Source organism: Bubalus kerabau, chromosome 6 (assembly GCF_029407905.1).
Source record: "Bubalus kerabau isolate K-KA32 ecotype Philippines breed swamp buffalo chromosome 6, PCC_UOA_SB_1v2, whole genome shotgun sequence".
In the NCBI taxonomy this organism is placed as follows: domain Eukaryota; kingdom Metazoa; phylum Chordata; class Mammalia; order Artiodactyla; family Bovidae; genus Bubalus; species Bubalus kerabau.
Genome location: NC_073629.1, coordinates 38,105,571 through 38,133,426, shown reverse-complemented (window position 1 = coordinate 38,133,426; position 27,856 = coordinate 38,105,571). Strand labels below are relative to the sequence as shown.

Below are 27,856 nucleotides of genomic sequence, written 5' to 3'. Positions count from 1 at the left end.
CAGTCTCATTGACTGCTCTCAGAAGTAACCCTGCTTACCTGATCTTGTAGGTGCAACCAATGATGGCTCACATGGGGTCCTCTGAATGATGAGTCAGTACCCAGAGAACCACCACCATGTCTGCAGTGCCCCATGTGGTAGTGACCACTCAAGGTCAAGAGAATAGGAATGAGTGTGAGAGCATTGTTCTAATGTTTGGCCTCAGAAACGTGGCTGTGGACTGAGAAGGTAGTCATTGGAAACATAATTCAAGAAATTTAGCATTATAGTGATGTTATTGAACACACTAAAGGCATTAAGGATAATGTCAGGAAGTGTATTGAGAAAGAAATTATAAATTAGATGCCCACATCCATTGAGGCAGTGGGTGAATATCCTTTTTACATTTGTTGATAAATAGAGGTAGAAAGGGAACACAGTGTTACAAGGAAGTTTTGTGCACTTGAGAAGAAGTAAAGTGATATGACAGTGATTTGGAAGTAAGTAATTTAAACTAAATACCATGTCCATCTTTTCTTTAAAGGCCACTGGGAAGTGGGAAATGCAGAAGGGTAAGGGTAAAGGATTTGCAAGGTGATAGATATGAACAGTGTGACAGGATTGAGAAAGATTGGAATACAGTTTGCTGAGAGAGTGAGGTCTAGGATTTGTCTCACCATAGTTGATGCCATGGATGTGAGACCAGTCAGTCAGCACAGAGCCTCCTGTTCGAAGGCTCTGTGCTTGGGGCATAGAATACTCTCCAGCTACCATCTTTTAATTGGTAACAATTTTATTTTTGAATTTGTATTTTGTGAGTGAAGTCCACAAAAGTCCACATATTGTCTATGGGGCAATAGAAAGTGTGCCAGTAGCCTGAAGTCTCAACTCAAATACTGTCTCACTTTCTACTATTTCCTGCCATCCCGGGAAGGGTTCATTACCTCCTACTCCATTATCTTCTAGCACCTGGGTCCCTTCTAGCCTCTTCCTCCTCACTAACCCCTACCCAGTGACACCTGCCACCTCCTGCCCCCTGGTGTCCCAGGGCTTGTCTGACCTTCCTTTCCCTACATCCATCCAGCCATTGCTACTGCCTTCCACTCCTGGTAGGGGACTAGGCATAGGTTTAAGGTGAGCCAAGTTTCGCTGCATACCTCAGGGCATCTCTGAGCTAGGTACGGCTGTGCCCACCCCTACCTGGGGCTTGCAACACCAGAGTATGTTTAATGGGTAATTTGCTGGGAGCAAGCTTATAGCCAACCCCAAATCCAGGCAGCCAGAGGGTCTTGGTGCAGAGATTACAATTCCTTGGGGACTGCCCATCTACTGTGGGTTGGACAGCCAGTTCATGAGAAAGGGGGCTGACTTTTCCACACCAGCTGGGGTACAGCATATCAGTGAGTGGGGAGAAAAGGAATCCAACAGCCTGTGGCTATGAGCTAAACTTACAGAATCACAGGGTGAGGCTCTCTGGTACCTCGGAAAGTCTGCATTAGGCAAAATTAATTTGCAGATAAAAAGCACCGTAACAGGTTGGAAGAGGGTTAGCAGGAATAAAGGAAAAGGTTTTATATTTTAGTAACTTTAAAGGCACTTTTTTTTTTTTTTTTTTTTTTTTTAGCTTTTTGAACAAAGGGCTCTGAATTTTCATTTTGTACTGAGCCGCAGAATTTATGTAGTCAGCCTTGGAGTTCAGTAGTAATTTGAATATTATACATAAAAGAAGCTACAGAGTAAGAGTTGTGGGAGGATACATTAATAATGGGAGAATATAGAAGAAAGCTGAGCACCGAAGAACTGATGCTTTTGAACTGTGGTGTTGGAGAAGACTCTTGAGAGTCCCTTGGAGTGCAAGGAGATCCAACCAGTCCATTCTGAAGGAGATCAGCCCTGGGACTTCTTTGGAAGGAATGATGCTAAAGCTGAAACTCCAGTACTTTGGCCACCTCATGCGAAGAGTTGACTCATTGGAAAAGACTCTGACGCTGGGAGGGATTGGGGGGCAGGAGGAGAAGGGGACGACAGAGGATGAGATGGCTGTATGGCATCACTGACTCGATGGACGTTGAGTCTGAGTGAACTCTGGGAGTTGTTGATGGACATGGAGGGCTGGTGTGCTGTGATTCATGGGGTCACAAAGAGTCGTACACGACTGAGCGAGTGAACTGAACTGAACTGAACTGATAGTTTGTTTTGGCAAATGATTCAAATAAATGCAAAATGGGAAGCTGGAAAAACAAAGAAGTTATTACACATTCCCCACCCTCTAAAAAATAAAGGTATGATATCGAACAGGTTAACGCTATGGAAAATTGTGGCCAGTCTTCTTGGGGAACTTTGGAAGACAGAGTAGAAAGTGTTTCAGTGTTGCTCCAACTTCAATCTAAAGGATCCAGGAGGCTGGGGGTATTTGAGCTCCACTTTCCATTTGTCAAGGACCCCTTCCCATGGTGTGTGCATAAACTGAGAAAGTCTTAAATTCGAGAGCCCCAGAGGTTAATAGGAGACATTAAGGGCCTGATATGGATGGGAATGCTATAAGTATCTGGCTGGAATTGGCTATCCGGAATGCCTCTTTAAAACATTTTAGTGAGTTGACTCCAAGGATGACAGCACTGAACTAGGCCACACTAAATTAGGAGTATCTACATGGGTTCTTCTTCCCAGTGTTTATCTGGACATGAAACTAATAATAACCAACTCCAGAGGCCTCAAAACTCCACTTGGCATTTAAAGTAATAAGAATTCACAAAAGTACAAACGTGCAAAGTGTCCTATATAAAGTACCTGATTTCTTCATTTCCTCAATATACCTCCCTGTGTGAACAACAGTCTCTCTCAGCTCAGTATGTTCTAAATACAATTTTCTTCCGGCATTCAACTAAGTACACTAGTTTTCCACAAAGCACAGTTTTCATTTTGAGTTTAACTAAAATTCAAACATCTATAAACATAAACTGCTGGTAACATTAAGAACATATTTCCTTGGTTAGAAGATGAAGGCTGATGAATTTCTGGATTTAGGCTATAGTATTCATATATTTTTTTTTCTTCTCTTATCTTCATTACAGGTCAAATATCGCCACTACTAATTAAACATATAATCTCTGAATTATTTAAATTTGTTCAGAGAATACAAGTCCTCAAATCACCTTTATATGGATAGTAAAGGTAATTTCAAAGGTGTACATAGATACAAGAAGAAATGCAAATGACTGACTAACATCACCTGTAAATATAGATGCAAAAATTATAAACAAAATGTTATAAAGCCAAATGCAGAAATATGCATGCTTACAAGCATATAAATGCATGTGTGTATATATAAATGAAGAGACAAGCTGCATCACACACTTGTCCAATTTTTTTAAAAAAGGAAAAATTATATAAGTATTTGATAATGAAAGAGACATCAACAAAACTCAACAATAACCTAGAACTTTAAAAAATCTTTTTAGCAAACTAATAGTAATAGGTGGGAATTCCTCTGGGTAAATTGTTCAAATATATCTCAGCACATTTATTTTCAAAGAAGTATGAGAAACATTACCTATTAAAAACAAACACTGAAAATGGATACCTAGCAACACCACTTCTACTCAGTATTGTCCTGAAGGTTGTAAAAGGCACAATAAAGGGAAAAAAAGAAAGAATGTAAAGTTTGAAAGAAAGAAAACTAAATGTCTTTATTTGCATATTAAAAGATTGCCCATATAGACAGTCCCATAGAACCACAATTACTAGAACTTATAAAACAGATTAGCAAGGTTTCTTGATATAAAATCAGCAATTGGTAATAAAATTTGTCCTACAATTTTAGCAATAACCACAAATCATTCCATGCACAAAGAAAATTTGCAAACTATTATATATAGAATGCAGAAACAAGATCCTAATGTTCAGCACATCAATGTGTATTAATATATACATATTAATATATATAGTATGTTAATATATACATATTAATATTAATATATATTTATATATAAATTATTGTTCAGTCACTAAGACATGCCTGACTCTTTGCAACCCTATCAACTGCAGCATGCCAGGCTTCCCTGTCCTTCACTATCTCCTGGAGTTTGCTCAAACTCATGTCCATGGAGTCAGTGATGCCATCCAACTATCTCATCATCTATAACCCCTTCTTTCTCTTGCCATCAGCATTTTCCAGCATCAGAGCCTTTTCCAATGAGTCAGCTCTTCACATGGGGTGGCCAAAGTATTGGAGCTTCAGCTTCAGCATCACTCCTTCCAGTGAATGATCAGGGTTGATTTCTTTTAGGATTGATTGATTTGATCTCCTTGCTGTCCAAGGGACTCTCAAGCGTCTTCCCCAGAACAACAATTTGAAAGCATCAATACCCTTCTTTATATGGTCCAACTCTTCACATCTATGTGGTCCACTGGAGAAGGGAATGGCAAACCACTTCAGTATTCTTGCCTTGAGAACCCCATGAACAGTATGAAAAGGCAAAATGATAGGATACTGAAAGAGAAATTCCCCCAGGTCAGTAGGTGCCCAATATGCTACTGGAGATCAGTGGAGAAATAACTTCAGAAAGAATGAAGGGATGGAAAAAAGCAAAAAGAATACCCAGCTGTGGATGTGACTGGTGATAGAAGCAATATATCCGATGCTATAAAGAGCAATATTGCATAGGAACCTGGAATGTCAGGTCCATGAATCAAGGCAAATTGGAAGTGGTCAAACAAGAGATGGCAAGAGTGAATGTCGACATTCTAGGAATCAGCAAACTGAAATGGACTGGAATGGGTGAATTTAATTCAGATGATCATTATATCTACTACTGTGGGCAGGAATCCCTCAGAAGAAATGGAGTGGCCATCATGGTCAACAAAAGAGTCCGAAATTCAGTACTTGGATGCAATCTCAAAAATGACAGAATGATCTCTGTTCCTTTCCAAGGCAAACCATTCAATATCACAGTAATCCAAGTCTATGCCCCAACCAGTAATGCTGAAGAAGCTGAAGTTGAAGGGTTCTATGAAGACCTACAAGACCTTTTAGAACTAACACCCAAAAAAAGATGTCCTTTTTCATTATAGGGGACTGGAATGCAAAAGTAGGAAGTCAAGAAACACCTGGAGTAACAGGCAAATTTGGCCTTGGAATACAGAATGAAGCAGGGCAAAGACTAATAAAGTTTTTCCAAGAGAATGCACTGGTCATAACAAACACTCTCTTCCAACAACACAAGAGAAGACTCTACACATGGACATCACCAGATGGTCAACACCGAAATCAGATTGATTATATTCTTTGCAGCCAAAGATGGAGAAGCTCTATACAGTCAGCAAAAACAAGACCAGGGGCTGACTGTGGCTCAGACCATGAACTCCTTATTGCCAAATTCAGACTTAAATTGAAGAAAGTAGGGAAAACCACTAGACCATTCAGGTATGACCTAAATCATATCCCTTATGATTATACAGTGGAAGTGAGAAATAGATTTAAGGGCCTAGATCAGATAGATAGAGTGCCTGATGAACTATGGAATGAGGTTCATGACATTGTACAGGAGTCAGGGATCAAGACCATTCCCATGGAAAAGAAATGCAAAAAAGCAAAATGGCTGTCTGGGGAGGCCTTACAAATAGCTGTGAAAAGAAGAGAAGCAAAAAGCAAAGGAGAAAAGGAAAGATATAAACATCTGAATGCAGAGTTCCAAAGAATAGCAAGAAGAGATAAGAAAGCCTTCCTCAGAGATCAATGCAAAGAAATAGAGGAAAACAACAGAATGGGAAAGACTAGAGATCTCTTCAAGAAAGTCAGAGATACCAAAGGAACATTTCATGCAAAGATGAGTTTGATAAAGGACAGAAATGGTGTGGACCTAACAGAAACAGAAGATATTAAGAAGAGATGGCAAGAATACACAGAAGAACTGCACAAAAAAGATCTTCATGACCCAGATAATCACCATGGTGTGATCACTGACCTAGAGCCAGGCATCCTGGAATGTGAAGTCCAGTGGGCCTTAGAAAGCATCACTACGAACAAAGCTAGTGGAGGTGATAGAATTCCAGTTGAGCTAGTCCAAATCCTGAAAGATGATGCTGTGAAAGTGCTGCACTCAATATGCCATCAAATTTGGAAAACTCAGCAGTGGCCACAGGACTGGAAAAGGACAGTTTTCATTCCAATCCCAAAGAAAGGCAATGCTAAAGAATGCTCAAACTACTGCACAATTGCACTCATCTCACATGCTAGTAAAGTAATGCTCAAAATTCTCCAAGCCAGGCTTCAGCAATATGTGAACCATGAACTTCCTGATGTTCAAGCTGGTTTTAGAAAAGGCAGAGGAACCAGAGATCAAGTTGCCAACATCCACTGGATCATGGAAAAAGCAAGAGAGTTCCAAAAAAACATCTATTTCTGCTTTATTGACTATGTCAAAGCCTTTGACTGTGTGGATCACAATAAACTGTGGAAAACTCTGAAAGAGATGGAAATACCAGACCACCTGACCAGCCTCTTGAGAAATCTGTATGCAGGTCAGGAAGCAACAGTTAGAACTGGACATGGAACAACAGACTGGTTCCAAATAGGAAAAGGAGTTCGTCAAGGCTGTATATTGTCACCCTGTTTATTTAACTTTTATACAGAGTACATCATGAGAAACGCTGGACTGGAAGAAACACAAGCTGGAATCAAGATTGCTGGGAGAAATATCAATCACCTCAGATATGCAGATGACACCACCCTTATGGCAGAAAGTGAAGAGGAACTCAAAAGCCTCTTGATGAAAGTGAAAGTGGAGAGTGAAAAAGTTTTCTGAAAGCTCAACATTCAGAAAACTAAGATCATGGAATCCGGTCCCATCACTTCATGAGAAATAGATGGGGAAACAGTGGAAACAGTGTCAGACTTTATTTTTCTGGGCTCCAAAATCACTGCAGATGGCGACTGCAGCCATGAAATTAAAAGATGCTTACTCCTTGGAAGGAAAGTTATGACCAACCTAGATAGCATATTCAAAAGCAGAGACATTACTTTGCCAACAAAGGTCCATCTAGTCAAGGCTATGGTTTTTCCTGTGGTCATGTATGGGTGTGAGAGTTGGACTGTGAAGAAGGCTGAGCACCGAAGAATTGATGCTTTTGAACTGTGGTGTTGGAAAAGACTCTTGAGAGTCCCCTGGACTGCAAGGAGATCCAACCAGTCCATTCTGAAGGAGATCAGCCCTGGGATTTCTTTGGAAGGAATGATGCTAAAGCTGAAACTTCAGTACTTTGGCCACTTCATGTGAAGAGTTGACTCATTGGAAAGGACTCTGATGCTGGGAGGGATTGGAGGGCAGGAGGAGAAGGGGACGACAGAGGATGAGATGGCTGGATGGCATCACTGATTCGATGGACGTGAGTCTGAGTGAACTCCGGGAGTTGGTGATGGACAGGGAGGCCTGGCGTGCTGCGATTCATGGGGTCGCAAAGAGTCAGACATGACTGAGCGACTGATCTGATACATAACTACAGGAAAAACCATAGCTTTAACTAGATGGACCTTTGTCAGCAAAGTGATGTCTGTGCTTTTTAATACGCTGTCTAGGTTTGTCATAGCATTTCTTACGAGGAGCAAGGATCTTTTAATTTCATGACTGCAGTCACTGTCTGCAGTGATTTTGGAGCCCCCACTCCCAAAATAAAATCTGTCACAATTTCTTCTTTTTTTCCCATCTACTTGCCATGAAGTGATAGGACTGGATGCCAAGATCTTTGTTTTTTGAATGTTGCATTTTGAGCCAGTTTTTAAAATTTTCCTTTTTCACCCTCATCAAGAGACTCTTTTTAGTTCCTCTTCACTTCTGTCATTATAGTGGTATCATCTGCATATCTGAGGTTGCTGATATTTCTCCAGGCTATCTTTATTCCAGCTTGTGACTCATCCAGCTTGGCATTTCACATGATGTACTCTGCATATAAGTTAAATAAGCAGGGTGACAATATATAGCCTTGATATACTCCTTTCTCAATTTTGAATAAGTTCATTGTTCCATGTCTGGTTCAACTGCTGCTTCTTGTTCGGCATACAGTTTTCTCAAGAGACAGGTAAGGTGGTCTAGTATTCCCATCTTTTTAAGAATTTTCCACAGTTTGTTGTGATCCACAGAGTCAAAGACTTTAGCGTGCTCAATGAAGCAGAAGTGTTTTTTGGAATTACCTTGTTTTTTTATGACCCAACAGATTTTGCCACTTTGATCTCTGGTTCTTCTGCCTTTTATAAATCCAGTTTGTACATACTGCTGTACATACTGCTGAAGTCCAGTTTGAAAGGTTTTTGAGCATTGCTTTGCTAGTGTGTGAAATGAGTGCAATCATATGATAATTTCAACATTCTTCAGCACTGCCTTTCTTTGGGATTAGAATGAAAACTGACCTTTTCTAGTCCTGTGGCCACTGCTGAATTTCCCAAATTTACTGGCATATTAAGTGCAGTGCTTTAACAGCATCATGTTTCAGAATTTTAAATAGCTCAGCTACAATTTCATCACATCCACTAACTGTTCATAGTAATGCTCCTTAAGGCCCACTTGACTTCGCACTCCAGTATATCTAGCTCTAGGTGAGTGATCACATTACTGTTGCTATTTGGGTAGTTAAGACCTATTTAAAAAAAAAAAAAAAAAAAAAAAATATATATATATATATATATATATATATATATATAGTTCTGTGTATTCTAGCCACTGCTTCTTAATCTGTTTTGCTTCTGTTAAGCTTGAAGTTTCTGTTCTTTATTGTGCCCATCTTTGCATCTCTAATTTTCTTGAAGATATCCCTCATTTTCCCATTCTCTTGTTTTCCTCTATTTCTTTGCATTGTTCACTTAAGAAGGCTTTCTTATCTCTCCTTGCTATTCTCTGGAACTCTATATTCAGATAGGTATATATTTCCTCTTCTCTCTTGCCTTTTGCTTCTCTTCTTTTCTCAGTTATTTGTAAGGCCTCCTCAGACAACCATTTTGACTTCTTGCATTTCTCTTACTTTGCTATGGTTTTGGTTACCACTTCCAAATATTACAAGCCTCTGTCCATAATTCTTCAGGTACTCTGTCTACCAGATCGAATCCCTTTAATCTATTTGTCATCTTTACTCTATAATCATAAGGGATTTGATTTAGGTCATACCTGAATGATCTAGTGGTTTTCCCTACTTTTTTCAATTTAAGCCTGGATTTTGCAAATAGGAGCTGATGATCTGAGCCACAGTCAGCTCTAGGTCTTGTTTTTGCTGACTATATAGAGCTTCTCCATCATCAGCTTCAAAGAGTATCATCAGTCTGATTTTGGTATTGATCATTTGGTGATGTCCAAGTGTAGAATTTTCTCTTGTGTTGTTGGAATAGAGTATTTGCTATGGCCAGTGTGTTCCCTTGGCAAAACTCTTGTTAGCCTTTGCCCTGTTTCATTTTGTGCTCCAAGGCCAAACTTGCCTGCTACTCCAAGTATCTCTTTGACTTCCTACTATTATATTTCAATCCTCTATGATGATAAGGACATCTATTTTTTGCTGTTAGTTCTAGAGGGTCTCCCCTAGTGGCTCAGATGGTAATGAATCTGCCTGCAATGCAGGTGACCTGGGTCAGTTCCTGGGTCTGGAAGATCCCCCAGAGAAGGGAATGGAAACCCACTCCAATATTCCTGCCTAGAGGATACTATGGACAAGTGATCCTGGTGGGCTACAGTTCATGGGGTCACAAAGAATTGGACATGATTGATCACTAACACTAGAAGGTCTTGAATATCTTCAGAGAATCACTCAACTTCAGCCTCTTCAGCACTCGTGGTTGGGGCATAGACTTGGATTACTGTGATGTTGAATCATTTGCCTTTGAAATGAACTGAGATCATTCTGTCATTTTTGAAAATCACCCAAGTACTGCATTTTGGACTCTTGTTGACTCAGGGCTACTCCATATCTCTTAAGAGACCACTTTGGCTTCCTTGATAATAGTGGGTTTTGCCTAAACCAAATCATGGAGAAATTCAAATCATTTCACAGGACCTCTATTCCCTTTTCTTTCTGAGGCTTATACACAAACTCTACTGCATACCCATTTGAAAAAGGGGCTGGAGGATGGGAACAAGCTGCTAGCTTCTTTAAGAGAGAGAGATGGATGGGAAGAAAATATGTTGGGTTATGAGATCAGCTGTAATGACTGACTTGACTATGATGGGGATGTATGGTGATGAAAATGTAGAGAAATCATAGTCTTATTAGTAATTACTGCTAGACAAAAGCAGAATCAGAAGTTTTTACTGAAACATCCCATCATTGCCTAGTAGCAGGGATACTATCTGAATTCCAAGAATTTTATGCATTCATACCTTTCTGCAGTGCCAGTTTCTTCATATCATTCCAGCTTTTTGGTTTTATTAGCCCTGCCTCAAGCCTTTACAGGATTCCCAGGTAACACTAGTGGTAGACTCCACCTGCCAATGTAGGAGACACAAGGATGAGGGTTTGATCCATGGATCGGAAAGATCACCTGGAGAAGGAAATGGAAACCCACTCCAGTATTCTTGCCTGGAAAATTCCATGGGCAGAGGAGCATGGCAGGCTATAGTCCATGGGGCTGCAAAGAGTAAGACACACCTGAGCATGTGTGCACGCACGCACACACACACACACACAACACACACACCCTTTTACACTGCAATCTACTTGTCATTCACTCTTTGCTACCTACTACTTCATTTCTCAAGCTGCAGTTTGAAGTCAATATAACAAACATTAGTTCCTGGCACATTCTGGATACTCAGATCTAAGCTAGAGGGCTCAAGGGGATTGAGATACAGTTGTCCTCAAAGAACACATGGTCTAGAGGGGAAATACACTTTATCTACTCATCTTGACTTTGAGATATTTAGACTAGCATCACAGTGTTTGAAATTTCTGTATTGACATCAGTAATATTTCTTAAGAAATATTCCTGAGTAAACTCAGCTTGGCATTCTCAAGAGACACTCCAGTTATAAAGAGCAAAATGTTAAATAAAAATCACCATGACAGAAACTAATTTTATTTCTTTTAGATTTCTGATGTAGCATGATGTAGACAAAACTTAGTGAATCTGATGGATAATTAAGAACAAGAATTAGATATGACCAGCACAGAAAAAAATATCTCTAGATCGAGTTTTTCTTCCAAAGCATTTCATCACCATTTATTATCTTATTACTCCCTCCATTTTATGTAATTCCTTTTATAACACCCTAAACATGTTAGCTAGAAAACAAAGATGAAAACTGTATGGACAATTTCTTGGATTTTGGCATGACTTTTCCACTCTGTAGTAGGAAAGACATGTACAAATATATTTATATCCTTTGAAAATATGAAATTTGTCATTAGTTACCTTTTAGAGAATATTTTTGTATATAAACTATAATTTTGCAGGTGGCTTTTAATAAAAAGTAGAAAGCTAAAATTAAGCAAAGTGGAAAAAAAAGCCACAAAAATTTGTCTTTTCTTTAAGCATTTATGACCAGGAAAAAAAGAAAAAGTAAGTTACCATGAATGTAGTAACAGTATTAGATTTTTAAGTTTTCCACCTTCATCATTTTAAAAGCTATCATTTTTAACTATTTACATTCATTTTTTGTTCACTTAAAATTTCTTTGAAAATTACTGACATGAATGTAAGCATACTGTGATTTTTCTTAATTAACAGGAATTATTACTGAAAAGGTATAGCGATTTGTGGGAAGGAAAAAGAATGGTAAATTCTAGATAATTTTCATACATATCCCTAGCAAAGCTTAACATTAATTGAAGAGTCTGGTTAATGTCCAGTGTAAACTTAATCTCAAGAAAAACCCATAAACTTTGCTCCCCATGGATAAAGGCTAGCTATTGAATGCTGCCCAACTTTATCTGTTACATTTTTGTATAAAATTATAGTTTTTAAGGATCCCTTAACTTATTTGGGTTTCATTATATATGTCCAGTACTCTTGCCTGGAAAGTCCCATGGGCGGAGGAGTCTGGTAGGCTGCAGTCCATGGGGTCACTAGGAGTCGGACGTGACTGAGCGACTTCACTTTCACTTTTCACTTTCATGCATTGGAGAAGGAAATGGCAACCCACTCCAGTGTTCTTGCCTGGAGAATCCCAGGGACGGGGGAGCCTGGTGGGCTGCCGTCTCTGGGATCACACAGAGTCGGACATGACTGAAGCGACTTAGCAGCAGCAGCAACAGCATATATGTCTACCTCGATTATTAAATAAAAAAGTATAAGAGTGAAACAGTTATGAATTAATAAGGGAAAAAGACTTTATAATATGATGTAAACAATAACATTATTGAAACTTCCTCTTCCCATTTTACAAAAGCTAATTAGAAATAATGCATTTTATGTCACTGTAAAAGAAACATCAATTCGCTGCTAGCATTAAGCATGGACAGATTGTGGTACATGTTAGAGTGTGTGAGTTTTAAAATTATGTTCAGAATACAGAAAAAAGTTTGTAAAAATAACAAAAACTAAAGCAAATGATTCTACAAGATTATTTTACTAATTTAGACAATTTCTGTCTCTTGGCTATATTTAATTCAGTAGTTAAGCTTTATAGTTCAATATTCTAGATAAGTCTACCTTTGGATTTTGTGGCACATAAATATAGAGTATTATATTGGAAATCACATAACAGTTGTTTGTTCAGTTTGGTGTTTGGCCACAATTCTTAGTATTAATAAAATAAAATATTCATTATAGATAGTTCCTGAGAGACCTGGGGCCTGTATTGTGGAGCCACAAAGTCTGATGAAATGCAGGAAAGTACATAGCATTACTATGGGCTCTCAGTTGGCTACAAATCCAGCTCGTCTTCTTCAACAGCTTAGCTTTTATCTCCTGTAATATGTCCTCAATTTGGTCACAGCATTGAAACAAAAGAAGCAAATCTGAAAACTCAACTACAAATCAATTCAATTTACTGTATGTCTTTAGTGGCTAAATTGCAGGATAAAGCGCCTATTTATATAAAACACATACACATAAGTCAGCAGTGTGCTTTTACTTTGACATCAAATCAAATTATATGGATATTTAACTGAAAAATAATCCTATTCTAGTGAATTTCAAATTCAAGATACTTTTGATGAAAATAGATTGCTCTTATTGACATTTATTATTTTCAATTCTGAGTCACATTAATGTAATTCACCATCTAAAATTTCAATCCTATACATCTTTAACATGCATAAAACTGTTTAGCTGTGAATGTATTTTTATAAAACTATATGTTCTATACATGGTTTTGAAGTAAAAGGCAATATTCTTACCTTTGAGTCTAACATGATTACTTGAAAAGAATATGATGCTCATTTATTTAAGATTAGTTAGTTCTTTAATATTCAAGTATAGTATCATACCAGTCAATTGCCAGGAGAAAAATGCTCTGGATATGGGCCTGCAGTTGAGGAGCTGCAAGAAGGGAGGCAGCCAGGATTAATAGATTTTTGGCAAGATGCATCAATCAGCCAAGGAATTAGGAATTCTCACTCAAGCCACCTTACCGTTCCTGGGAAGTACTGCATTTGCACAGGGAGGTTTTTCAGATCAATGGGACAGCACCTGCTGTACTTTTCTTTGAGGTACGGAATTTTAGTTCCAAGAAGTGCTAACAAATATCTGATGTCAAAGAGTGAACCAATAATGAAAGAAAATTTCCAGAGGGCAATGTTTTGCTCCCATAAATGCTGGGCTGTAACCAGAATGTAATTATATTTGAAAAAATTAATTTGTCCAAAGTGTGACACTGGAAAATATGCTGCAAATTACCTGGTCACTTAGTAAATGTACATGATATAAGCTTTATCATTTTACATTTTAATTTAAATACAAAATAGAAAGAACACGCGTTCAAAAGATCCATATTTGGTCCACTCATTTTACCTCTCCAAGATCCATTTTCCTCAAGGCTAAGATAGAAATAATATCTATCTTATAGAATGAGTGCATGGATGAGTAACAATGCCTGTGAAATTTCCTACAGTGTACTCAATGGAGATGCTAGATCAATAAGAAAGAATTTGTTTCTGTACAAATCCTCAAATAGCACTTAAAAGGCAGGTGAATATGAATACCTTACTATTTTCTGTTTACCTTGACATAATGCTTATTCTGTGACTCCTCTTCTACTAATGTATGACAGCAGCAATGTGCAAATACCAGTTCTATTATCTTCTTTCCAATCAGATCAGATCAGATCAGTCGCTCAGTCGTGTCCAATTCTTTGCCACCCCATGAATCGCAGCATGCCAGGCCTCCCTGTCCATCACCAACTCCCGGAGTGCACTGAGACTCACGTCCATCGAGTCAGTGATGCCATCCAGCCATCTCATCCTCTGTCGTCCCCTTCTCCTCTTGCCCCCAATCCCTCCCAGCATCAAAGTCTTTTCCAGTGAATCAACTCTTCGCATGAGGTGGCCAAAGTACTGGAGTTTCAGCTTCAGCATCATTCCTTCCAAAGAAATCCCAGGGCTGATCTCCTTCAGAATGGACTGGTTGGATCTCTTTGCCGTCCAAGGGACTCTCTTTCTCCAACACCACAGTTCAAAAGCATCAATTCTTAGGCATTCGGCTTTCTTCACAGTCCACCTCTCACATCCATACGTGACCACAGGAAAAACCATAGCCTTGATTAGACGAACCTTTATTGACAAAGTAATGTCTCTACTTTTGAATATGCTATCTGGGTTGGTCATAACTTTCCTCCCAAGGAGTAAGCGTCTTTTAACTTCATGGCTGCAGTCACCATCTGTAGTGATCTTGGAGCCCAGAAAAATAAAGTCTGAATGCTAAAATTCTTTCTACTTATTCATTTAATAAATACTTAACAATGCCTACTGTGTGCCAGTCTTTGTACCCAGCAAAAGAGTACAAAGATAATTAATTGTGCTCCTGTCACTGTAAAGTTTACTGTCTACTCAGGAGAGCCAGGAATGTAATTGCACATCCAAATATTGGCTTTGATGCTTAATAATCAGTAGCCACACAAAATAGTAAAACAAAATACTATATCCTACAATATGAAAATTCTGATTAGAAATCTCTCTCTTTTGTTTTTGTGTGTATGGAGAGAGCAGGGGAAGAGGGCAAGGATTAAACATCGAGGAACAAATATGTGGAGCAAAGCAGTCAAAATGTCATTGACCCTATCATTCTCCATATATATGAAATAATGATCAAATAAAAATGTAGCGGTATACAGCAGACAACTGGGAAAATATTATCATTATATAAAATGAGGAGGAAGAAATAATTAAGAAAAAGATCACTATTAAACTACTTGGCAAAATAAAACTGAAACAATAATTGGACGACTAGTAATGAAAGTGCCTGTTTGTAATGACGTCACCAAATTTGAAGTTGAGTTTACCGCATCTGACCTTTCATGTCTATAGTGTATCTGTTCTCACTATGTTTTTACATATAATTAAAAGTTTATTCTTTGGGTTACTAGTATTTATGAAAGTGGAAAATTTAAGCCCTGTAATCTTTTGGTTTAATTTTGCTTTTTACAGTTTATTATGAAGAAGGCTGAGCACCAAAGAACTGATGCTTTTGAACTGTGGTGTTGGAGAAGACTCTTGAGAGTCCCTTGGACTGCAAGGAGATCCAACCAGTCCATTCTGAAGGAGATCAGCCCTGGGATTTCTTTGGAAGGAATGATGCTGAAGCTGAAACTCCAGTACTTTGGCCACCTCATGCGAAGAGCTGACTCATTGGAAAAGACTCTGATGCTGGGAGGGATTGGGGGCAAGAGGAGAAGGGGACAACAGAGGATGAGATGGCTGGATGGCATCACTGACTCGATGGATGTGAGTCTGAGTGAACTCTGGGAGTTGGTGATGGACAGGGAGGCCTGGCATGCTGGGATTCATGGGGTGGCAAAGAGTCGGACACGACTGAGCGACTGATCTGATCTGATGGTATACCTGATGTATAATAGACTCATAATTTTAATATACAAATTTGATATGTTGGAATACATATATGTTATACATCCTTGAAACCATTATCACAATCATGATAGTGAACATATCTATTACCCCTGAAAGTTTCCTCATGCTCCTTGGCAATCCCTTTCTCAAGCTCCTCCTCCCCACCATGGGCTACTCTGACCCATTTTCTCTCACTATATGTTATAGTGAGAGAATTGCATTTTCTAAAATTTAAATAAATAATCATAAAAATGTATTCTTTATGTCTTCTTTCATTCAGCATAATTATTTTGAGATTTACTCATGCTGTTTTTTAATAGCTTATTATTGTGTTACCCGGTAATATTCCTTTGTATGGATATGCCATATTTGTTTATATACTCAGCTATCGATGGATTTTTGGATTGTTTTGAGTTTGAGGTTACTGTGAATAAATATGCTGAATAGATACACAGATACAAATCTCTGTATGGACATATACTTTCATTCCTTTAGGGTAAATGGCTAGCAGGAGAATAGCTGGGTCATTTGGTGGTTATGTGATTAATTCTTCAAGAAACCACCACACCGTATTCCAGAATTGCATCTTACATTTGCACTAGCTGTGCATGAGAGCTTCATTCACTCCACATAGTTGCCAGTACTTGGCTTGGTAAATTTCTAAAATTCTCTCTATTATAAGAGGTGTGTAATGGTATCTCATTATATTTTGTTTGGCATTTCCCAATTAGTAATTATAAGAGATTCTCAAATCTCTTCATATAATTATTTGCGACCACTACATCTTCTTAAATAAGATGTCTGTTCAGATTTTCTGCCAAACTCTTTAGTGGGTCATTTTGTTTTCATTCTAATGTGTTCTGAGAGTTCATTGTATAATCTGGATAGAAGTCCCTTATCCAATATCTAACTTGAAATTATTTTCTTCTAGTCTGTGGCTTTAAGAGCTTGTAGCCTAATTCTCTTAAAAGACTGTTTTGGAGATCAAGTTTGTAAGTTTTGAGAAGTATAATTTATCCGTAACTGTTATAAACATAGATGCAAAGCTTCTAAAGAAACTTGTAAAGAAAATTCTAGCTAATTCAATTCAACAGTATATAAATAGAATAAAACATTATGACCAGGTGAGACTTTTAAACATCCATTCTTATTTAAAGTAAAAAATAAATAAATTAAAAATCCTGAAAGAGAATATGAAAGAGAATGTCTTTTCTCTGATAATGGGCACCTACGAAGAATGTTGTGTTTCCCAGATGGTGCTGGTGGTAAAGAAACTGCCTGCCAATACAGGAGACATAAGAAAGGCAGGTTGGATTCCTGAGTTAGGAAGATCTCCTGGAGGAGGGCCTGGCAACCCACTCAAGTATTCTTGTCTGGAGAAACCCATGGACAGAGGAGCCTGATGGGCTACACTCCATAGGGTCACAAAGATTCGGGCACGACTAAAGCGACTTAGCATGTACATGCACCAATAATGTTAAACATCCTGCTTAATGTTAAAAATATGAAATTCTTTCCCCCTAAAATTGAGAATGAGAAGAGGACGACTCTTCTCAGCACCCCTATTCAACATTGTACTGAAGATTCTAATCCATGAAATAAGGCATAAAATAAGTGACATGCAAATTTAGGAAAAGCTACTAAAGCAAGTTTAGCCAAGTTGCAAGATAAGACATCATGATTGTAGTCATGATTTAATTTCATTTAAAAGCAACATTTTTAATAGAAGAGAAATATGATTCTGCATGTGTGTTAAGTCATTTCAGTTGTGTCCGACTCTTTCCAGCCCCATGGATAGTAGCTCTCCAGGCTCCTCTGTCCATGGGATTCTCCAGACAAGAATACTGGAGTGGGTCACCATGCCCTCCTCCAGGGGATCTTCCTGACCCAAGGATCAAACCTTGGTCTCCTGTGGCTCCTGCATTGCCAGTAGATTCTTTACTGCTGAACCACCTGGAAAGCCCAGAAATATGATTACTTTAGAATAAATATAGCAAAACATGTGTAAAGTTGATACATTTAAAATTACAAACATAGCTAACACAATTTAAAGAAGACCCAATTAAATAGTGAGATTTTATCATGTTTCTAGTTCAGAGGACTCAGTATGATGATAATTTTTTTTTTCTCCAAAATGTGTCTCTAGATTATATCTATAGATTCAACACAATCCTAATAAAAATCATAGCAGAATTTTTTGTAGAAATCTACACTTTTGTTTTAAAATTCATATGGAAATACTAAGGATCTTGAATAGCTCCAATAATTTTGAAAAAAATTGGAGAGCTGGAATAAAGCAGCAACACTATAAGAAAAAATGTGGGTTTTGGCTTAACTGTAGTCAAATAGATCAAATAACAGAATAGGGAACCTAGTGATAGATCTGTATACAGGCATACCTCAGAGATACTGTGGGTTTGTTTCTGGACCACTTCAATAAAGTAAAGATTGTAATAAAGTGAGTCACAAAATTTGTTTGGCTTCCCAGTGCATATAAAAGTTGTGTTTATACTGTAGTGCATTAAAGGTGGAATACTATTATGTCTAAAAATAATATACTTAGTTTAAACATACTTTGTTGGTAAAAATGCTAACCATCATTTGAGTCTTTATTGAGTCATAATTATTTTGCTGGTGGAAGATCTTGCCTCAGTGTTGATGACTGTGACTAGTTAGGGTGGTGGTTGCCGAAGGTTGAGGATAGCAATTTATTAAAATAAGATAGCATACAAGTTTGTCACATAGATATTTAATGTGGCAGATCTATCTCTTCTTTTCATGAACAATTTCTCTGTAGTGTGATAGGCTATTTGAGAGAGTTTACTTACAGTAGGACTTCTTTCAAAATCAAGCCAATCCTCTCAAACTTGCTGCTGGTTTATCAATTAAGTTTATGTAATATTCTAAATACTTTGCTGTCATTTCAACAACTTAATAGCATCGTCGTCAGTAATAAATCCCATCTCAAGAAACCACTTTCTTTGCATATCCATGAGAAGCAACTCTTCATCCATTTAAGTTTTATCATGAGATTACAGCAATTCAGTCTCATCTTCAATGTCCACTTCTGATTCCAGTTCTCTTGCTGTTTCTACCACATCATCAATTCCTTCCTCCACTGTAACCTTGAACCCCTCAAAGTCTTCCATAAGGGTTGGAATCAGCTTCTTCCAAAATCCCATTAATATTGATATTTTCACCTTTCCCCATGAATCATAAATGCCTTTAATGGCATGAGAATATGGATGTTGTGTTATCAGGCATGAAAATAACATTAACCTCATTGTGCCTCTCCATCAGAGTTCTTGATTGACTAGGTGCAATGTCAATGAACAGTAGTATTTTGGAAGGAAATTTTCTTTTTTTGAACAGTAGGTCTCAACAGTGGGTGGGCTTAAAACATTCAGTACATGATATTGCAAACTGATGTACTGTCATTCAGGCTTGTTCTATTTATAGAACACGAACAGAGTTAATTTAGCATCATCCTTAGGGACTCTAGGATTTTTAGAATGGTAAATAAGGACTGGCTTCAACTTATAGTCACCAGCTGTACTAGTCCCTAACACGAAAGTCAACCTGTCTTTTAAAGCTTTGAAGCTGGAGATTGACTTCTCCTCTCTAGTTTTGAAAGTCCTAGATGGCATTTTCTTCCCAAAAAGGCTGTTTCATCTGTATTGAAAATCTGTTTTTCAGTGTAGCTACCTTCTTTAATGATCTTCACTAGATCTTCTGGATAACTTGCTGCAGCTTCTCCATCGGCACTTGCTCCTTTACCTTGTACTTTTATGTTTTGGAGATGGCAACTTTCCTTAAACCTCATGAACCAACCTCTGCTAGCTTCAAACTTTTCTCCTGCAGCTTCATCACCTCCCTCAGCCTTCATCAGATTAAAGAGTTAGGGTCTTGCTCTGGATTAGGCTTTTGCTTAAAAGAATGTTGTAGCCGGATAATGTTCTAGTCAGACAACTAAAACTTCCTTCATATCAGCAATGAGGCTGTTCCACTTCTCATCATTTGTATGTTCACTGGAGTGGTACTTTAATTTCCTTCAAAAACTTTTCCTTTGCATTCACAACTTGGCTAACTGTTTGGCACAAGAGGCCTAGCTTTCAGCCCGTCTTGGTTTTCAACAATACTTCCTCACCAAGTTTAACAATTTCTAACTTTTAACTTAAAGTGAGAGATGTGGCTTGAATACTTAGAGACCAGTGTAGGGTTATTAATAGACTGATTGCATTAATGTTGGGTCTTGGGAAATTGGGAGGCCAGAGGAGAGGGAGAGAGACAGAGGAATAGCTGGGCAGTCAAAACACACACATTTGTTGATTAAGTTTGCCATCTTATATGGAAGTGATTTGTGCCACCTCAAATAATTGCAATACTAACATCAAATATCACAAATCATAGATCACTATAACAAATATGATAGTAATGAAAAGCTTGAAATACTAGAAGAATTACTAAAAGAGAGGCAGGAAATGAGAAAATGCTGTTGGAAAAAATGGTGCCAATAGACAATAAACTTACTTGACATAGAGCTGTCACACAGTATCTGCAAAGTGCAATAAAATAAAAGTGAAAGTGAAAGTCGCTCAGTCAAGTCTGACTCTTTGTGATCCCATGGACTGCATAGTCCATGGAATTCTCCAGGCCAGAATACCGGAGTGGGTAGCCATTCCCAAGAACAATTTATTTCTGAAAACACTCTAACAGAATTCAGTAGGAAAAGGTAACTATTTTCAACAAATGATACTGGAACAATTGGAAATCTGATTTAAAAAAAGGGTTAATACAAATTAACTTCAACTTGTATCTTGTAATTAATCATACATGTAAATGTTAAACCTAATATTATAAACATCCTAAAATAAAACATAGGAGTACATTTTCAAATTTTTGCTTATTTATTTAATTTTGGCTGTGCAGGGTCTTCGTTGCTGCGTGGGCTTTTCTCTCATCGCGGTAAGCAGGGACTGTTCTCTAGTTGCAGTGCACAGGCTTCTCATTGCAGTGGCTTCTCTTGCCGTGGAGCGCAGGTCCTAGGACATGCAGACTTCAGTAGATGTGGCACGTGGACTCATTAGTTGTGGCTCCCGGGCTCTGGAGCCCAGGCTCAGCAGTTGTGGCACATGGAGTTAGCTGCTCTGTGGCATGTGGAATCTTCCTGGACCAGGGATCGAAACTTTGTGTCCTGCATTGGCAGGTGGATTCTTTACAACTGAGCCACCAGGAAAGCCCAGGAATACATTTTTTAACCTTGGTTTATGTCAAGATTCTTAAGATACAGCACCACAAAATTCATTATAGGAAAATATTGATGAAATGACTTCCTAAGGATACAAAATGATACTTTTTGAAAGTAAATAAAAAGACAAGCCAAAGACTGAGAGAAAATACTTACTAAGCATATTTTTGTATCCATAATATATAAGCAAATTCTCAAAACTCAGAATTTTTAAAAAGTTTTAAATGAACAGAGAATTTGAAAAGGCACTTCAACAGAGAAGAGTAACAGTAGCAAAAAATACACGAATACATGCTTAGTGTCATTAATTGTTATGAAAATGTAAGTGAAACTTCAATGATAGACAACCTAACACTTACAGGGATGGGTAAAATGAAAAACACTGATTGAGACAAGAGTTGGCAATGCTCTGGAGCAACTGAAACTCCCATACCCTGCTGGTGAGAATGTAAAATGACACAACTTTGGAAAACTATTTGATAGTTTCTTAAAAGTTAAACCTACACGTGCTATATGATTGGCTGTTCCACTCTTGGACCATACACCTATGAGGAAAGAAAGAATATGTTCATACCAACAATTGTACATGAATATTGACAGTAACATTATTTGTAATAGCAAAAACAACAGTAAAACAACACAAACATCTATCAATGGGTAAATGAATAAATTGTGGCACAGTCACTCATTATTTTAAATTCCATACTTGCAAATACAGCATTTGTTGTAACCCCAAATCATATAATCTCCAACTCATGCTAGAATGAAGTTCCTTAGTCTTAATTCCCAAATTATTTTATTATGGATATATGTCAGAAACTAATGATACAAACTCATTTTTGCATTCATATGCATTTAATTCCATTTACTGAAGAAATATTTCTAATCTGAATGCTTAGCCTTCTTTATGATACTTTACTTTTTTGCACTTTTACTTCCCTAGGGTACAATTCTGTGATTTTACATAGTATTCTGGTAGAAAGGGTTGTGAACATTTTCAAAGGATAGCAGACATATAAGACTTTCTTGAGAAATTTGTGAATAATGAAAAGATTAATTCACAATTTTATACATCAAAGCACAACAATTCAATCTGTCAGTACATTCATTCTAGCAAGTCAGATATGCAATTTCTCCATTCAATCTATTACATATAAATTAGTGGCCTTATTGATTAACTGTGGTATAAGAATAATGATTTTTCTGATATTGTCTACATGACTATTTAATTTCTAGCTTAAGAAACTACCCTCAGTTTCATCTAACCTTTTTAAAATTTTTAAGTATACGAAAGTACAAATAAACTTGATATTTACTACAGACCAAAGATGACTTCCCTGGTGGCTCAGACGGTAAAGGGTCTACCTACAATGCGGGAGACCTGGGTTCGATCCCTGGTTGGGGAAGATCTCCTGGAGAAGGAAATGGCAACCCACTCCAGTATTCTTGCCTGGAAAATCCCATGGACGGAGGAGCCTGGTTGGCTACTGTCCATGGGGTCACAAAGAGTTGGACATGACTGAGTGACTTCACTTCAAGGATGACATTAATTTTTCAAAAAACTCAATTTGACAAGAGGAAAATAACTTTTTCAAATATAATCAATCTTAAGGTTTTTTTTTTAATTGAACAATATTTTTGTGATGATATTGTTTATTGGTTTACCAAATATAGACCAGCTACTCTTTCTTGCTACTTTCAATTTCAAGACTGGAAAGGTTACATAATTCATTTTTCCCAGTTCTATGACCATATGATGGGCTTCCCGTGTGGCTCAGCTGGTAAAGAATCTGCCTGCAATGCAGAGGAACTGGGTTTGATCCCTGGGTTGGAAAGACCCCTGGAGAAGGGAAAGGCTACCCACTCCAGTATTCTGGCCTGGAGAATTCCATGGACTGTGCAGTCCATGGGATCACAAAGAGTCAGACACGACTGAGTGAGTTTCACTTTCATGGCCATGTGACACAGATCTGATCAATGAAATGTAAGCAGAAGGTACTGAACACTTTTAAGAATGATTTTGCATTTCCTAAAATAGAAATAAATGCAGCTGGTGTCATCATGTCTATCCTCCTCTTTCAAACCCACACATGAAGTCTAGAGTTGCTACAACCTTCGTGTCACTATGACAGAAAAGAAAAGAGAAACACGGGGATTCTGAGACCAATATTTCTGACCTCTTTTTTTCAGAATTTTTACTGACATGTAACATTATCATAGTTTCAGATGTACAGTACAGTGATTCAATACCTGTATATAGTGGTATGTTCACCACATTAAGTCTAGTTAACATGTCACCATGCATAGATAGAAAATTTAGCTCTTTATTTATCTCTTAGGGCAGTTTCTTTTTTTATTTTTTAAATTGTGAAAGTGTGATAACATTTTCAGGAGACTTGGAAAATACAGAAAAAAGTTACATATTGTTCTACTGTATATTACAGTTATTTTTTAAGTAGATAAATTAAGATTTTTAGTTGGAGTTTCAATATAAAACTCTCAAAAATGAATACAGTGAATAGACAGAAAAGTAGAAGGATATACTAGACCTGAAAAGCACTGTGAACCAATTCAACATAATTAAGAATTATACAATTTTCACACAACAGCATGATATAAATTCTGTTAAAGTTCCCATAGACTATAAATCAGGGGACACTGGAATATATCCAGGGACATAAAACAAGGTACAAAATTTCATGGTCTATATATATTGAGATCATACAGAGTCTGTTCTCTTATCACTGTGAAATTATGTTAGAAATCAATATCAAAAATATTTGAAAATAACCCACATATTTTCAAGTGCAATATGACATTTACCAAGAGAGATTTTGACTTAGCCATTGAAAGTTTCAAAAAAGTTAAAAGACTGAAAAAACATAGAGGGTGTTTGCAGAGAAGAAAGCATTTAAATGAGAAATTATGTGGCAGATTCATTTCGATATTTGGCAAAACTAATACAATATTGTAAAGTTTAAAAATAAAACAAAATTTAAAAAAAAGATCCCATTTATTCAGAAATTAAATGTCCACTTTTAAATGATAGGTGTATCTAAGAAGCCATAGAAGGAAAATTAAAAAAATACATTTGTATGAAAAGAGAATTTATCAGAACTTGTTACATGCAGCTGAAGCCGCTCAGTGCAACTAAATACAATCTGGAATCTTGAATAAGATATGAAAAAAATAATGGATGCCAGCAGAAAATTTTGTGAAACTTGAACCAAATCTATACTTTAGTTAATAATAGTGTATCATACTAGTGGAGTCTGTTTCCCCACTCCTCCTATCAATGGTTGTTCAACAGCTAGTTGTGATTTTGGTGCTGTCATAGGAGCAGATGAGTGCACATCCTTCTACCCTGCTATCTTGAAACTATCTCCCAGCTCTTGAATTTATGTTGCAAGCTGTGTACTTTCTTATTCCCTCATATGTGAGAAGTATTGACTCCTATTTGTTTAAGGCAGTGAAAGTCAGGATTGAGTATTTTTGAATTTGATGTTATAGACAGCTAAATGTATTTTTAACTCATACATTTTTGTTTTGTTTATTTCAGGTTGACAATTTTAATGAGAATATTTTCTTTTACTTGCTAATATTATGGCTATGGTTAGATTTAGGATGTTCATGAAGAGCAGAAAAAAAGCTGTGATTTCCTAATAAAACTCACAGCATAAAAGCAGCAATCAGGTTAATTCAGGTCAGGGGAATGTGTTACCAGGTTAATTCAACATGCTACCAGAGATTTCTAAGCTAATTAGAGAAACTCATTGTTCTTAGCTAGCATGAAAGTGAAAGTGAAATCGCTCAGTCGTGTCCAACTCTTTGTGACCATATGGACCACATGTGACCTACCAGGCTCCTCCATCCATGGGATTTTCCAGGCAAGAATACTGGAGTGGGTTGCCATTTCCTTCTCCAGGGGATCTTCCCAACCCATGGTTAGCTAGCATAGATTTTGCTATATCTCATGCATACAGATAAAATATTGGGCATGCTAAAAGTATCCTTAAAACAATAAAATAATTCTTCATAGATATTCAGTTGAAATTATATATATGTTAATACATATTCTTTCCCCTACTTACTTTTCTTTGTACTTTGTTGCAGTTAGCTACTCAGTCGTGTCCAGCTCTTTGTGACCCCATGGACTGTAGCCTGGCAGGTTCCTCTGCCCATGGGATTCTCCAGGCAAGAATACTGGAGTGGGTTGCCATTTTCTTCTCCATCTTTGTATTTTATAATGATTATAATAATAAAAATCCTAAATCTCCATGTTAAAAATTTCTTTTCACAGAAGGTTTATAAAGCTAAGTTTGTTAAATAGGAAAAAATACACATAATGATAGTAGTAATAATTATAATTGAAATTTTTGAGTTCTTATTTTGTTCTGGATACTAGTATAATAGACTTATATATAAACTAATTGTGAATTTATGAGCCCAATACTAATTTTACTTCAGTTTTATGTATGAGGAAACAAGGCCCTCAGTTTGAGGAAACAGTAAATCTTAAACTTCAGTCTACATTGAGGCAATCCAGTTGCATAAACTGTTGGCTTATTGTCTATAGAGCATCTCATTTCTTCTTTGTTTAGAGACAGGATATTTTTGGGTAGAGGAAATGGTCCAACTTATAGTCCTAGCTCAGTCTTCAAGGAGGGATTGGAGAAGCTTGGAATTTTTCAGAAATGGAAATATGATTTGGTATTCAAAAGAACTTTCATTTTCCAATGGACTACTGGAATTGGTAATTCACTTTCTCTGTTATTATATAAAAAAGCCTGGAGCATTTGTGAAGAATGAACAGATTGATTTGTTAGTATTTATCTTTCAATCCAAAATGTATAGTCTTAGTTTCTTAGTGACTTCCTAAGGTCACAGTTGGAAATTAATCCTTTTATCTCTCACTTCTTTCCTTCCTTTCTTCTCTCTTTCTTCCTTCCATCCACTAGACAAGATTCTGGAAATTTGAAAAATAAATTTGACACATATTATGTAATTTTATTATGAGTATTTTTTAAAAGAAGGGGAAAAGAAAATCAACTTGCCCTTAAAAATTTAGATCTGGTAATATTTTACATGTATTGAAAGGAAAAAATAATCTTTTTATTCTTTTATAGGAAAATTTTTAAAAACGTATATCACTTAACTTATTATTTGAAAAGCCTAATTTGGGTTGCTTTCTAGAAGAAAAAAATTATGTAATTTTTTTTAGTAAGAAAAATAGGTAGTCTCAAAAGTCAAACAGTAAAATTGAGAACTCATAAAGGATCTCACAATTGGGCATTAATAATGAATATTTATTGCTTGAATATAGGCCTTATTTAAGAAAAGAGATATCATGCACACCGGGTGTAATAAAGTTGTTGGTGGCCTAACGTGTTGCAAGTGTTTTGTCATCTACAGCACTGCATTTTTAAGGATGTCTAACACAAAAAAAACTCTCAAGTGAATTTATTGACTAAAACCAGTTCCACAGAACCAATTAGTATCTTACACAGGCTGCCCTGCAAGGCTTATGAGGCCATCCATCACCTGTCCATTTAACTATTTAGCATTTGTTCAAGCAATTTGTCACTGTGTCAGAATGCTAGCATTTCAGAATGGGAGTTTTTGGTTGAAAGAAATCTAACTCAGATACTGCAGATATTTCTCCTTTAATAAGGCTTAGGAAGATTTATGTTTCTATTATATTTAACCTTAAACATCTGGTCTAGAGGGTGAGGTTCTTTGTACTGCAAATATTTCAAATTTAAATCAATTTTTTGTGTGAATTTAAAAATATCATGCAAAATGAAATTATTTTATAGTTTAACAATTCAAAGTGCTAACATTACAAAGTACCTTACCTCACAGGTTCAGTGATTACATTTTTATTACTTTTCCAATTCAGTCATTTGCTTTTATATTCATTCCTCATGTCTATTAATTTCACACTCCTGAATGAATTATTTACTATTGAATGGAACAGAAAATGTCTGCATTGCTCATAACATTACGCATCTCAGGTAGATTTGGAATCCTAGAAATATCTAATAGTGGAAGGATTATTGCAGCATTTCAATTAAATTACATATAATTTGCAATCAAATCGTTACCCATTTGAAGCAGAGTATTAATTATAATGCAACTTTGCTGTTGATTACAGATCCTAGTCAAATGCTTAATTTTTGTTTCATAAAATGCCAAAAAAATTCTACAATAGTATAATTTGAAATGTACTGGCTACTTAATATTGAGTAAAATGATGAAAATCACAAAGAGGACTGTAGCCAAAATATAATTTATAAAATGGGTCCATGTAGTACAACAATTACAGAAAATATAAGTTTTACATATTGTTTCAAAGACCCAGCCAGTTTACTACCTTAGGCATGCCAATCAAATGAAAATTATTCAGGTGTCTAACCTTTAGATTTTATTCAAAAATGAGATGCAGATATATAGATGGCCTTTTTCCCAACTACCCTGTAAGTCTACCTGATTAAGATTTCTAATATGAAAGAGGCAGGTCTGATGCTGGGGACTCAAATGCCATTTCCTCATCTGAATGTTGTTAAGCAGTTCCCATGACATTTCTCACAAACTTTCAGTGTGTACTTGTCACTAAACTCAATCTCAGAGATGAAACAGAAAATGTAAACT

General features: G+C 36.9%; 1 pseudogene; it reads right to left on the bottom strand.

The window, feature by feature from the left end:
* Positions 1-18,547: 18,547 nt before the first annotated feature.
* LOC129656423 (tigger transposable element-derived protein 1-like) overlaps positions 18,548-27,856 on the bottom strand; it is a 48,091-nt pseudogene continuing 38,782 nt past the window's right edge.